This window comes from Nomascus leucogenys, chromosome 7b (assembly GCF_006542625.1).
Source record: "Nomascus leucogenys isolate Asia chromosome 7b, Asia_NLE_v1, whole genome shotgun sequence".
Taxonomy (NCBI): Eukaryota; Metazoa; Chordata; class Mammalia; order Primates; family Hylobatidae; genus Nomascus; species Nomascus leucogenys.
In genome coordinates, this window is record NC_044387.1 from 70,566,523 (window position 1) to 70,576,308 (window position 9,786).

General features: G+C 37.7%; 1 non-coding gene across 1 annotated transcript; it reads left to right on the top strand.

Moving 5' to 3' along the window:
• The first annotated feature begins 7,296 nt into the window (after positions 1-7,296).
• LOC115836240 lies at positions 7,297-7,404 on the top strand. Its single transcript, XR_004031204.1, has one exon. It is a non-coding gene; the product is annotated as a U6 spliceosomal RNA (small nuclear RNA).
• The last annotated feature ends 2,382 nt before the right edge of the window (positions 7,405-9,786 follow it).

Here is a 9,786-nt window from a genome sequence, read left to right on the forward strand (position 1 = left end):
GATAATTAAAGTTGGGAATAACTTTATAGTGAACATTAAACACCAGTATCTCTAGCAATTCATTGGCCATTCCCCACCAGAGGTTAATTACATTGGCCATTTTTCTAGGTAAGCCCTGTCTTTTCTCCATTCTACAGGGTACATTTCTCTCCAGGCTTATATGCATATGGGTGCAAGGCAATAAAGTTAATGAGTAGCTTTTACTTTCACAGATAAAGTTTTCTTCAAACACATGGCTTTGTCAGTCTTGCATTTTGCACATTTTTACCTTATTCTTAAAGTTACTGTTTTTAAAAACATATATTTGTATGTATGGTGTATGCGTGTGTGTGTGTGTGTCTGTGTCTGTGTGTGTGATGTGTTTGATTTTGGCCTCATTTTCTAGTAAGTAGGGGATGGTAAGCACTCAAACAAACTAAAAAGTGCCTTCATCTTCTAAAGGAGGCAACTGGTCTCCAGCTCCAGCCTCTGTTGCCAAGGCAGGATGCCAACCGAATGCCACCAGATCTGCTAACTTTTCAAGAGAAGTCAGATATCCAGTATGTATAAATTTCCTAATTTTAAAAGACCTGGCTACTATTTTAATTTTTTAAATACTATGTGAGAAAAATAAAAGTTGTATGAGGCAGTCTATCCAGCTAAAAGAAGACCCTGTCTTCCATCTCAAATTCTAGGGTTCCTCTCTGCTATTGGAGATGCCAATGGACAACTCTAAAATTTCTGTTTTAAATATTGTAGTAACCCAGTTTGAACTGGCTTAAGAAAGGATAATTCACTGAGTCTATCTTATGGGGCCCAGGCTGAGGAGTGTGGCTGGATCTTGGGAACATTGGGTTCAGGGACTCAAATATCATCAGAATTTTCCAATTGTAATGGCTACTTTTCCTGTACAGCTCCTTCATTTCTCTCTCCCCCATACCTTCTCTCTCTCTCTCTCTCTCTCATTGATTTGATTTTATTCATGTCTTCTGATGGCGAGGCTGCAGCCATGAATAACTCCCAAACTTTTTTACAAGATTTAGGCTTCCAAAGAGAGCTAGCCACCTCTTTCTTGATTTCCAAAATTCCCAGGAAGAACTCTGATTGTCCAATCCTGGGTCAGGTAACCAAACTTGAACCAATCAAATATGACCACAATGGGGTAATGCTCAGACAGTGAATATGTAACCAGAAGGGGCTGAAATAGTAGAGAATGTTGCACTGAAAAAAAAACAAAAATGTGTTGCTATGCAAATACCATTGCAAACACACAATTACATTCACAAACTTTAAGTAACAGCAAGAAGTTGCCCATAATTAAATGTGCAGCTCTGTATACAAGCAAGTTAAGCTACAGAATTTTCAAAGGATTTATTAGCTTAGAATTAGTAGAGAAAAACTTTCTGAAGGATGAGGGATACAAGCTACCCTCTGAAGTATACATAAGATTTTGTTCGACACCGCATGTTCTCACTCATAGGTGGGAATTGAACAATGAGAACACACGGACACAGGAAGGGGAACATCACACACCGGGGACTGTTGTGGGGTGGGGGGAAGGGGGAGGGACAGCATTAGGTGATATACCTAATGCTAAATGACGAGTTAATGGGTGCAGCACACCAACATGGCACATGTATACATATGTAACAAACTTGCACGTTGTGCACATGTACCCTAAAACTTAAAGTATAATAATAAAAGAAAGAGAAAACAACAAACTCATAAAAAAAAGATTTTGTTTGATTACAGGGAGCCAAAGATCCAAAAGGCAAAGCAGAGCCATGAAGGGGGACATTCCATTCAATTCCACATAACTTTGTCAGGGACCTGTGCAGTATAAGGGATTGTACAAGAAACCAAGGCCCAAAGTCAATCGTGAAGAATTAGACAATAACAGTCTTCCTGACTGAACTCTTCTTGGTTAAGCAATGTGTTCAAAGAATGTTAATAGATTTTTGTCAATATTAAGGGAAGTCCCTAGATGCATTCCACGGAACATTACACTCTACCCTGACTCTTAAACGTGTTATCAACTTAAATAAAGACATTTAAAGCATGCTCACAAAATCTGCTGAGAATACAAATTTGAGAAGGTTTAAAAATGACTATTCAAAATTGTAAAATAATAGGTCAAAACCAGCATAATAAAATGTATTAGGAATCAATGTGAAGTGCTACACTGAGGATCAAAAGAAAACTGACTTGGAGTTCAGAATGTGGTAGATCTGGCACAAGAGCAATCAAGCAGGGCAAAAAAAGCAATCTATGAGCTTCTCTTAATTGCAATGTGGCTATGAGTCAAAAAAAATTTTTTTGAGACAGAGTCTCACTCTGGCACCCAGGCTGGGGTGCAGTGGCACGATCTCCACCCACTGCAACCTCCGCCTCCCAAATTCAAGCAATTCTCCTGCCTCAGCCTCCCGAGTAGCTGGGATTACAGGCACCCACCACAACGCCTGGCTAATTTTTGTATTTTTAGTAGAGATAGGGTTTCACCATGTTGGCCAGGCTGGTCTTGATCTCCTGACCTAAGTGATCTGCCCCGCTTGGCCTCCCAAAATGCTGGGATGATAGGTGTGAGCCACCAGGCCTAGCCAGCTATCGGTCAAACTTCTGGCAGGGCACTAACATATAAGATGCATCCTTAAGGAGAATTAATTGTTGTGCCCAAAACAAGAACATTGGTCATACCACTACTCAATATCATTACATCTAGATTATTCTATTCAACTCTGGATTCTGCATTTAAGGGATACATTGACAAACACTTCCAAGGAAAGAGGACTAGAAAGTGGAAGGGTCTAGAAACCATGTCATAAATAATAACTTAATGGGGTCTAGAGAAAAAAGGACCAAACAAGAAAAGACTTTCCTGAGAACTTAGACTAACTCTGAGGGTCTCTAGCAGGTGGAACTAGTACCAATTTAAGGAAGTTGACAAGAAGCAGTGTTGGATTCACTTTGAGAAAGAAATCCATAATGAATACTGCTATCCTATAAAAAATGGATTGCCTTTTAAAGCAATGAACTAGACAAATACCTGCCAAAGAGGTATGGATTATATTCCTTCCATGAGAAGGAGGTTGGGTTCACTGACCTAATAATCTCTTCCAACATTCTATACTCCATTAGTTTGTTTTTCTGTACATATTTATTTACATATGTTTACATATAAAGGGATGGCTCCTTTAGCCATGCCAAATAAAGAAGCCAGCAAACGTCCTTTGGCTTCAACATATTTAGAGTTTAAAAACTAATATCAACTCAGCAAAGATTTTTGGCAATTTTATTTTGTTCTAAAAACCTCAAATTCAATTTCCCCAGAAAATAGACATAGTAATATCAATTCACGGATGACTTACTTAGGTAAGAATGAACTTGGAGATTCCAATGTAAATAATTTTTGCCCGAAGATCAAACCAGAAATTGTACCAGTGTCTACAACTCATTTCAGGACAAAATAAGTACTACTAAGTGTTCTTCCATGAAGCTTCTATCTACAGCTGCTAAGAGAGACTCTCCAATAGAAACTCAGTTTGAGTATGGGCTATGTTGCTTACTAGTTATTTTAACTTGGGCAAGTCATTAGCCTGTCTGAAGCCCAATTTTTCATCTCTAAAGTGAAGCTGTTAATGCAATAATATCTTCCAAATACCTTTTGGGGTACAATGATCAAGTTTGATAATATATGTGAAAATATTTATAAATTGTAAAATATTAGCTATTATACGCTGAGGAAAAACAGCATATATTCAATTACAAATTTCTACAGCTGGGATTTCTTACACTGAAACATTTTAATGTTCCATTAAAACCCCAGCTTCCACCTGCAAGACTCTCTGGCTTTAATATACAGGGTTACATTTTAAAGATAAAACCATTCCCTAATTATGGTCGCCTGCTACATTATAAAATTAACTGTTTTGCTTTAGTGCAGAGTTTAGCAGCTGGTTCAACCTTAATGCTTTTTACTCAGACCACACACTGTGGCATAATATCCATTCATTTCATTCCAGTGTTTCACATTAATTTTATACTTAATTGTCCTTTACAGTATTTCTGTCTTAAAAATTTTTTTGGAGGTTAAGTGAAGCTTGTCCTAGAACCAGGGGCTACCAAACAATCAGAACCTTCACTTTTCCTAATGAGTCATTCAACAATACTGTAAAAATAAAACTGTTCAACACAAAAGCTAAGATTTTAATTTAAATTATTTATAAAGCAGAAGGGAAGGATTAGGTATTGCTGAAACAAAAAGATTTTGCACTTGCAGAATGTTAAATGATTTTACATGCACAGTATGTTTTTAAAAGTTTACTGATCTCACATTTAGTAATAAACTCCATGGGATGTCTGGCAGAAATTCCCCGCCACAACAGTTTACGCCGACCATCTGTGTCTGCAAGAAGCTTCCAGATATTCTGCCACCTGATTCACTGTCCCAACTCTTCTCACTTCTATTTACAGGCTTCTTTTAATTTTCATCATATACTGTATCTACCCTGAGAGGAAGAAAATACTACCAAAACAGTACAGTGTTACATACTTCTGAAACCAAAATAAGATGGGAGAACTTTTAACAACCAATTCAATTTGTAATGGGTTGATGAATCTCTTGCTCTTCAGAGTGAGGCTATATCAGCAACAGAGAATATCACAGAAGGAAGGGTCTTTATAGATTGTCTAGTTCATTGCCTTCCTTTGACAGATAGGGAAACTGAGGCCCAGAAAGTCAGAGGCTTGCCTGAGGCCCCACAGACTGATGCCAGGGAGCAGGGAGGAGAGTGTGGGGTGCAGTTGACCCCCCAGCATGAGCATTTTTCAACACACCATTCAAATTCAGCTGTCCTGTGTCACTAGTGACTGCCTTGGTTCCAGATCCAAAGACCAGCCTATCAATTCCCAATCCGGCTTTGGAGAGTAGACCTAACTAATAAGAAGGAAAAATTTTACAACTAGATAAAGGCTATCTGCAAAGTCCTCTTTTCGCTGACCCTCAGCACTCAATCTCCCCTCACCCAGTGCCTCCAAACTCTTGACCCCAGACCAGTGGAAAGCACATGAGCTTTGGCATGAAGACTCCAGAATTTCAAGTCTCAGTTCTGCTATTCGGCTCTCTGCCCTAGGGCATGTTGCTAACCACTCTATGCCTCCATTTCCTTCTCTTTAAAATAGGGTTAATATTCTCACTTGTTGGGGCTCTGTGAGATTTTAATGAGACATATTTTTGGAAGCCTTATGTGTAAGTAGTCAGTGGCTTAATAGAACCACAAGATTGTCATGGGCATTAAGGAAATATCTGACTGAACGCTGCAAAGGGAGTTCTAAAAATTCTGTCAAGTTTCTCAATGTTTGCAAGAGAGACAATTCTGCAATTTTGTATAATCTATTTACTACTCTCTACTCCAGCATTCATTTACCTAAAAGAATTAGGGCCTATTATGTGAAAAAATAACAACCCATTGCAAGACTGCTTCTGTAGATAATGATCTCGATGTAAGAGGGCCTGAATAGGTCAATAAATCTGTTTCCATATCTCACCTGTTTGCTACCTGGATATTGGCTAGGCTGCTCTTGGGGATCCCCAATTACTTGCAAATTGTTCAAATCTCTCCTGGGGCCATAAATATGAGAAGGTGAGTCTACAACTTCTCTTCGTAATTTAAAATAAAATCAAAAAAATTTCACTATAAACAGTTGAGTAACCATGGGTCAGGGGTGGTAAGGATGCTTATTGCTAAGGAAAGTAACTTCAATCTTGACCTGTACTCAAAATAGATCCCATCCATCATCACTCATTTTAATACTCTAGTATTCCATGTTAAGGTTGGTGAGTACTTACAGGTTTAAGAGGAGCTGAGTGAAAAGAGAAAGTTGAGTTTAGAAATACAGTAGCTTCTGCTTATACTCAGTCAGATGCAGATATTAGGTGTTTTAGCTTTCCTCACAGTACTAACTGCTATAGAATTCCTCTTTCCAAGGAATGTTCAAACCCATGAATGCTAAAATCATGATAGACAAATCCATAAAACGTTTTTTTATACACATACTATGAAAATCGATTATAAATACAATGAAATAAAGTTTGTTAAATAACAAACAGTAAATTCAGTTACCCACAGTCAACTACAATCCTAAAAGATTATATTGAAAACTCCAGAAATAAACAATTCATAAGTTTTAAATTGATAGCTATTCTAAGTAACATGATGAAATCACAAGCTGTCCTGTTCCATACCACTTGGGACAGGAGTCATCTCTTTGTCCAGTGTATCCATGCTGTAGAGGCCACCCACCCACTAGGCACTCAGCAGCTCTCTCTGTTATCAGATCAACAGTTGCAGTATCTGAGTGCTTGTGTTCATGTAACCTTTATTTTAATTAATAATGTCCCCAAAGCACAAGAGTAGTGGTGGTAGCATGTTGTTATAGTTGTTCTATTTTATTATTAGCTATTGTTAATCTCTCAATGTGGCTAATTTATAAATCGAACTTTATCATAGGTATGCATGTATAGAAAAAAAACGTGGTATATATGGGATTTGGTACTATCCATGATTTTAGGCATTCACTGGGGGTCTTGAAACATATCCCCTTGGAAAAGAGGAAACTTCTATAGCCAGTTAGTATCTGCTGCACGGAGGAAGCCTATTAAACACACTTCTAATATTCTGCCATCTTGAACTTTTATAGGTCCCTGGATTTAATGATTAAGATTTTGCCATACCTGAAAATTGTGGCAACGGCTGTAACAATTCCAAATTAAATTAGTGCAAACATAGTAAAGAGAATTGAGAAGAGAGCTAACTAGCTAATGAATAATTTTATGAAGTGTCAAAAGCAGCTGACAAGAAAATAGTAATATTAATTAATACCAACTGGCTTCTTAAAACATATCTAGCAGCCCCTCTTGGGATACGTGATTACTGGGTCACAGTCCACAGATTCACGTGGCATTTGGAGTGAGTCCTGCATCTTTCAACATTCTGGACTGTGAAGAACCCTCAGATGGAGCAATGATCTCACTCAGCATAAATCGTGCCAAGCCTTGGGTAACTCCCCCATCCTGTATTCTCTGGAGAGATGCCACCTCCCAAAAACTGTGGAGTGTAACACATTGATGTCTCAGAAGGTGGGAGGTGGAGGGGGGTGTAGATTTTCTCTGTTAAAATGTTAATACAATTATATGAGTTTAAATGTTTAAAGGAAGATAATTAGGATTTTTCAGGGCAAGTTGATGATTTTCTTTTTTTCTCAATAATTTCTTTAACTAATTGCAAAAGTAATGCCCACTTGGAGGTGATAGAAAAAGAAGTGCTTGCTTCAGCAGCACACATACTAAAATTTTAACAGTACAGAGAAGAATTAGCATGGCCCCTGCGCATAGATGACATGAAAATTCGTGAAGCATTCAATTTTTTTAATTAAAAAATAAATCAATGAAAAACCCAAAGAAATGATATTAAATTCACTAATAATCTCCTCCATTCTGAAATGACCGCTATAATAATTTAGTATGAATTTGGCAATGTGGAAGTTGAACCAGGACTACAATGACAAGACTTGGGGCAAGAGGAAAACTTTGGCTAAGCCAGAAACGCAATGATGCTGGGGGCAAGAAGAAAAGGCGTTAAAAAATTTTTTTAAGAAACCTATAAACATTAAGGATTATTTTGGTGAAAACTAGGTAGAACATTGTAAGGGAGGTGCACATCCTCTTTGTCACACTAGACTAGCTCACGGGGCAGAAGCTGAGATTCACCTTTGTAACTTAGAACCTAGCACACCTGGAAGGAAGAAAGGAACTCCTTGCTGTCATTCACCCCAATCAGGCTCTCAGGCAGAACTCGCCTGTGTGAGAAACAGCTTGATTTTACATCAGTGAAGCAGAGTCCTTGGGATTTGTCCATTTAAGATTCATATTCTACACCTTTTTTGCTTTCTCAGTCCAGAACATCTTAATACATAACATGTCTGTCCTCAAAGCACTCCTGTAGTCCTTCTGCTCTCAGGTTCAGACGACGTCTCGCCCTTTGAGGTATCGTCCAGAGCCCTCCCAGAAGTTGAATGTTATGTATATCAAATACTTTCTATTTTAAGTCAGAAAATCACAAGCATACTCCACGGTTGGGGAATATTTATTCAGCTATTTTCCCACAATATAGTAGCATGCAGAGAGAAACAGCTAATGGTGGTCAATTTCAGCTCAGTTCACTGCAACAAATATTGATTATGTGTTACGTGTCAGCAACGGGCCTAGGTACGAGTACATAACAATAAAGACATTCTTCCATCTTGAAAATCTCACAGTCTGTAGAGGGGAGACAGACACAGAAATTATTTTTGTACAATTGTTAAGTGCAAGTGTCTCTGGTACATGAAAGAAAGAAGGATACTGTATTCCCTTCAATTAACTTTCCTCTACTCATAAAACTTACCCCTCAGTTTGTTTGTTTTGGGGTTTGGAATTACTTTTCATTCCTTAAGCACCTATTACATATGGCTGCCATTGTATTAAGTGCTTTGTAGATACTGTCTCAACTCTAAAAACCCTGTGAAATGAACATTACTTTCCATATGTTTTAAGCTTTATTGAGGCATAATTGGCAAATTTAAAAATTGTACCTATTCAAGGTGTACACTGATGTTTTGATACACATATACCTTGTGAAATGATTACCACAGCAAGTAATATATCCATCACCTCATGTAATTACTTTTGTGTATGTGTAGTGAGAAGACTTAAGATCTACTCTCTTAGCAAATTTCAAGTACACAATACATTATTATTAACTATAGTCACCATGGTGTGCACGTATTCATCATAGAACTGTCCATTTGAATCCTTTAACCAACATCTCCCCATTTCCGCTACCCCCAGGTCCCTAATAACCACTGTTCTTTCTCTGCTTCTATGTATTCAGCTTTTTTTAGATTCCACATATAAATGAGGTCGTGCAGTATTTTTTTGTGTGTCTGGCTTATTTCACTTAGCGTAATGTCTCCCAAATTCATCTATGTTGTCGAAGACGGCAGAATCTCCTTCTTTTTTAAGGTGGAATAATATCACATTGTGTATACATGCATATATATATACATATACACACCACAATTTCTTTATCCATTCATCTGTCAATGGTCACTTAGGTTGGTTTCAAATCTTGGCCATTGTGACTAAAGCTGCAATGAACATGGGACAACAGATTACCTTTTTAAGGTACTGATTTCATTTCCTTTGGATATATGCCCGGAAGAGGGATTGCTGGATCATATAGTAGTTCTGTTTTTAATTTTTGAGGCATCTCCACACTATTTTCCATGATAGTTGTACCAATTTACATTCCCACCAACAGTATACTAGGGTTCCCTTTTGCTCACATCCTCCCCAACACTTGCTATCTTTCATCTTTTCATAATAACTATCCTAACATGTGAGGGATATCTCACCATGGTTTTGACTTACATTTCCCTGATGATTGGCAATGCTGAGTACCTTTTCATATACCTGTTGGCCATTTTTGTGTCTTCTTTGGAAAAATGTCTACTCAAGACCTTTACCCATGTTTTAATCAGGTTATTTGGCTTTTTGCTATTGAGTTGTTTGAGTTCCTTATATATTTTGGATGTTAATACCTTATCAGGAATGTGGTTTACAAATATTTTCTCCCAATCTGTCAGTTACCTTTGAATTTTGTTGATTGTTTTCTTTGCTGTGCAAAGCTTTTCAGTTTGATATAGTTCCATTTGTTTATTTTTGCTTTTGTTGCCTGTATAATGACCAAAATTACATTCCAAAGCCAATGT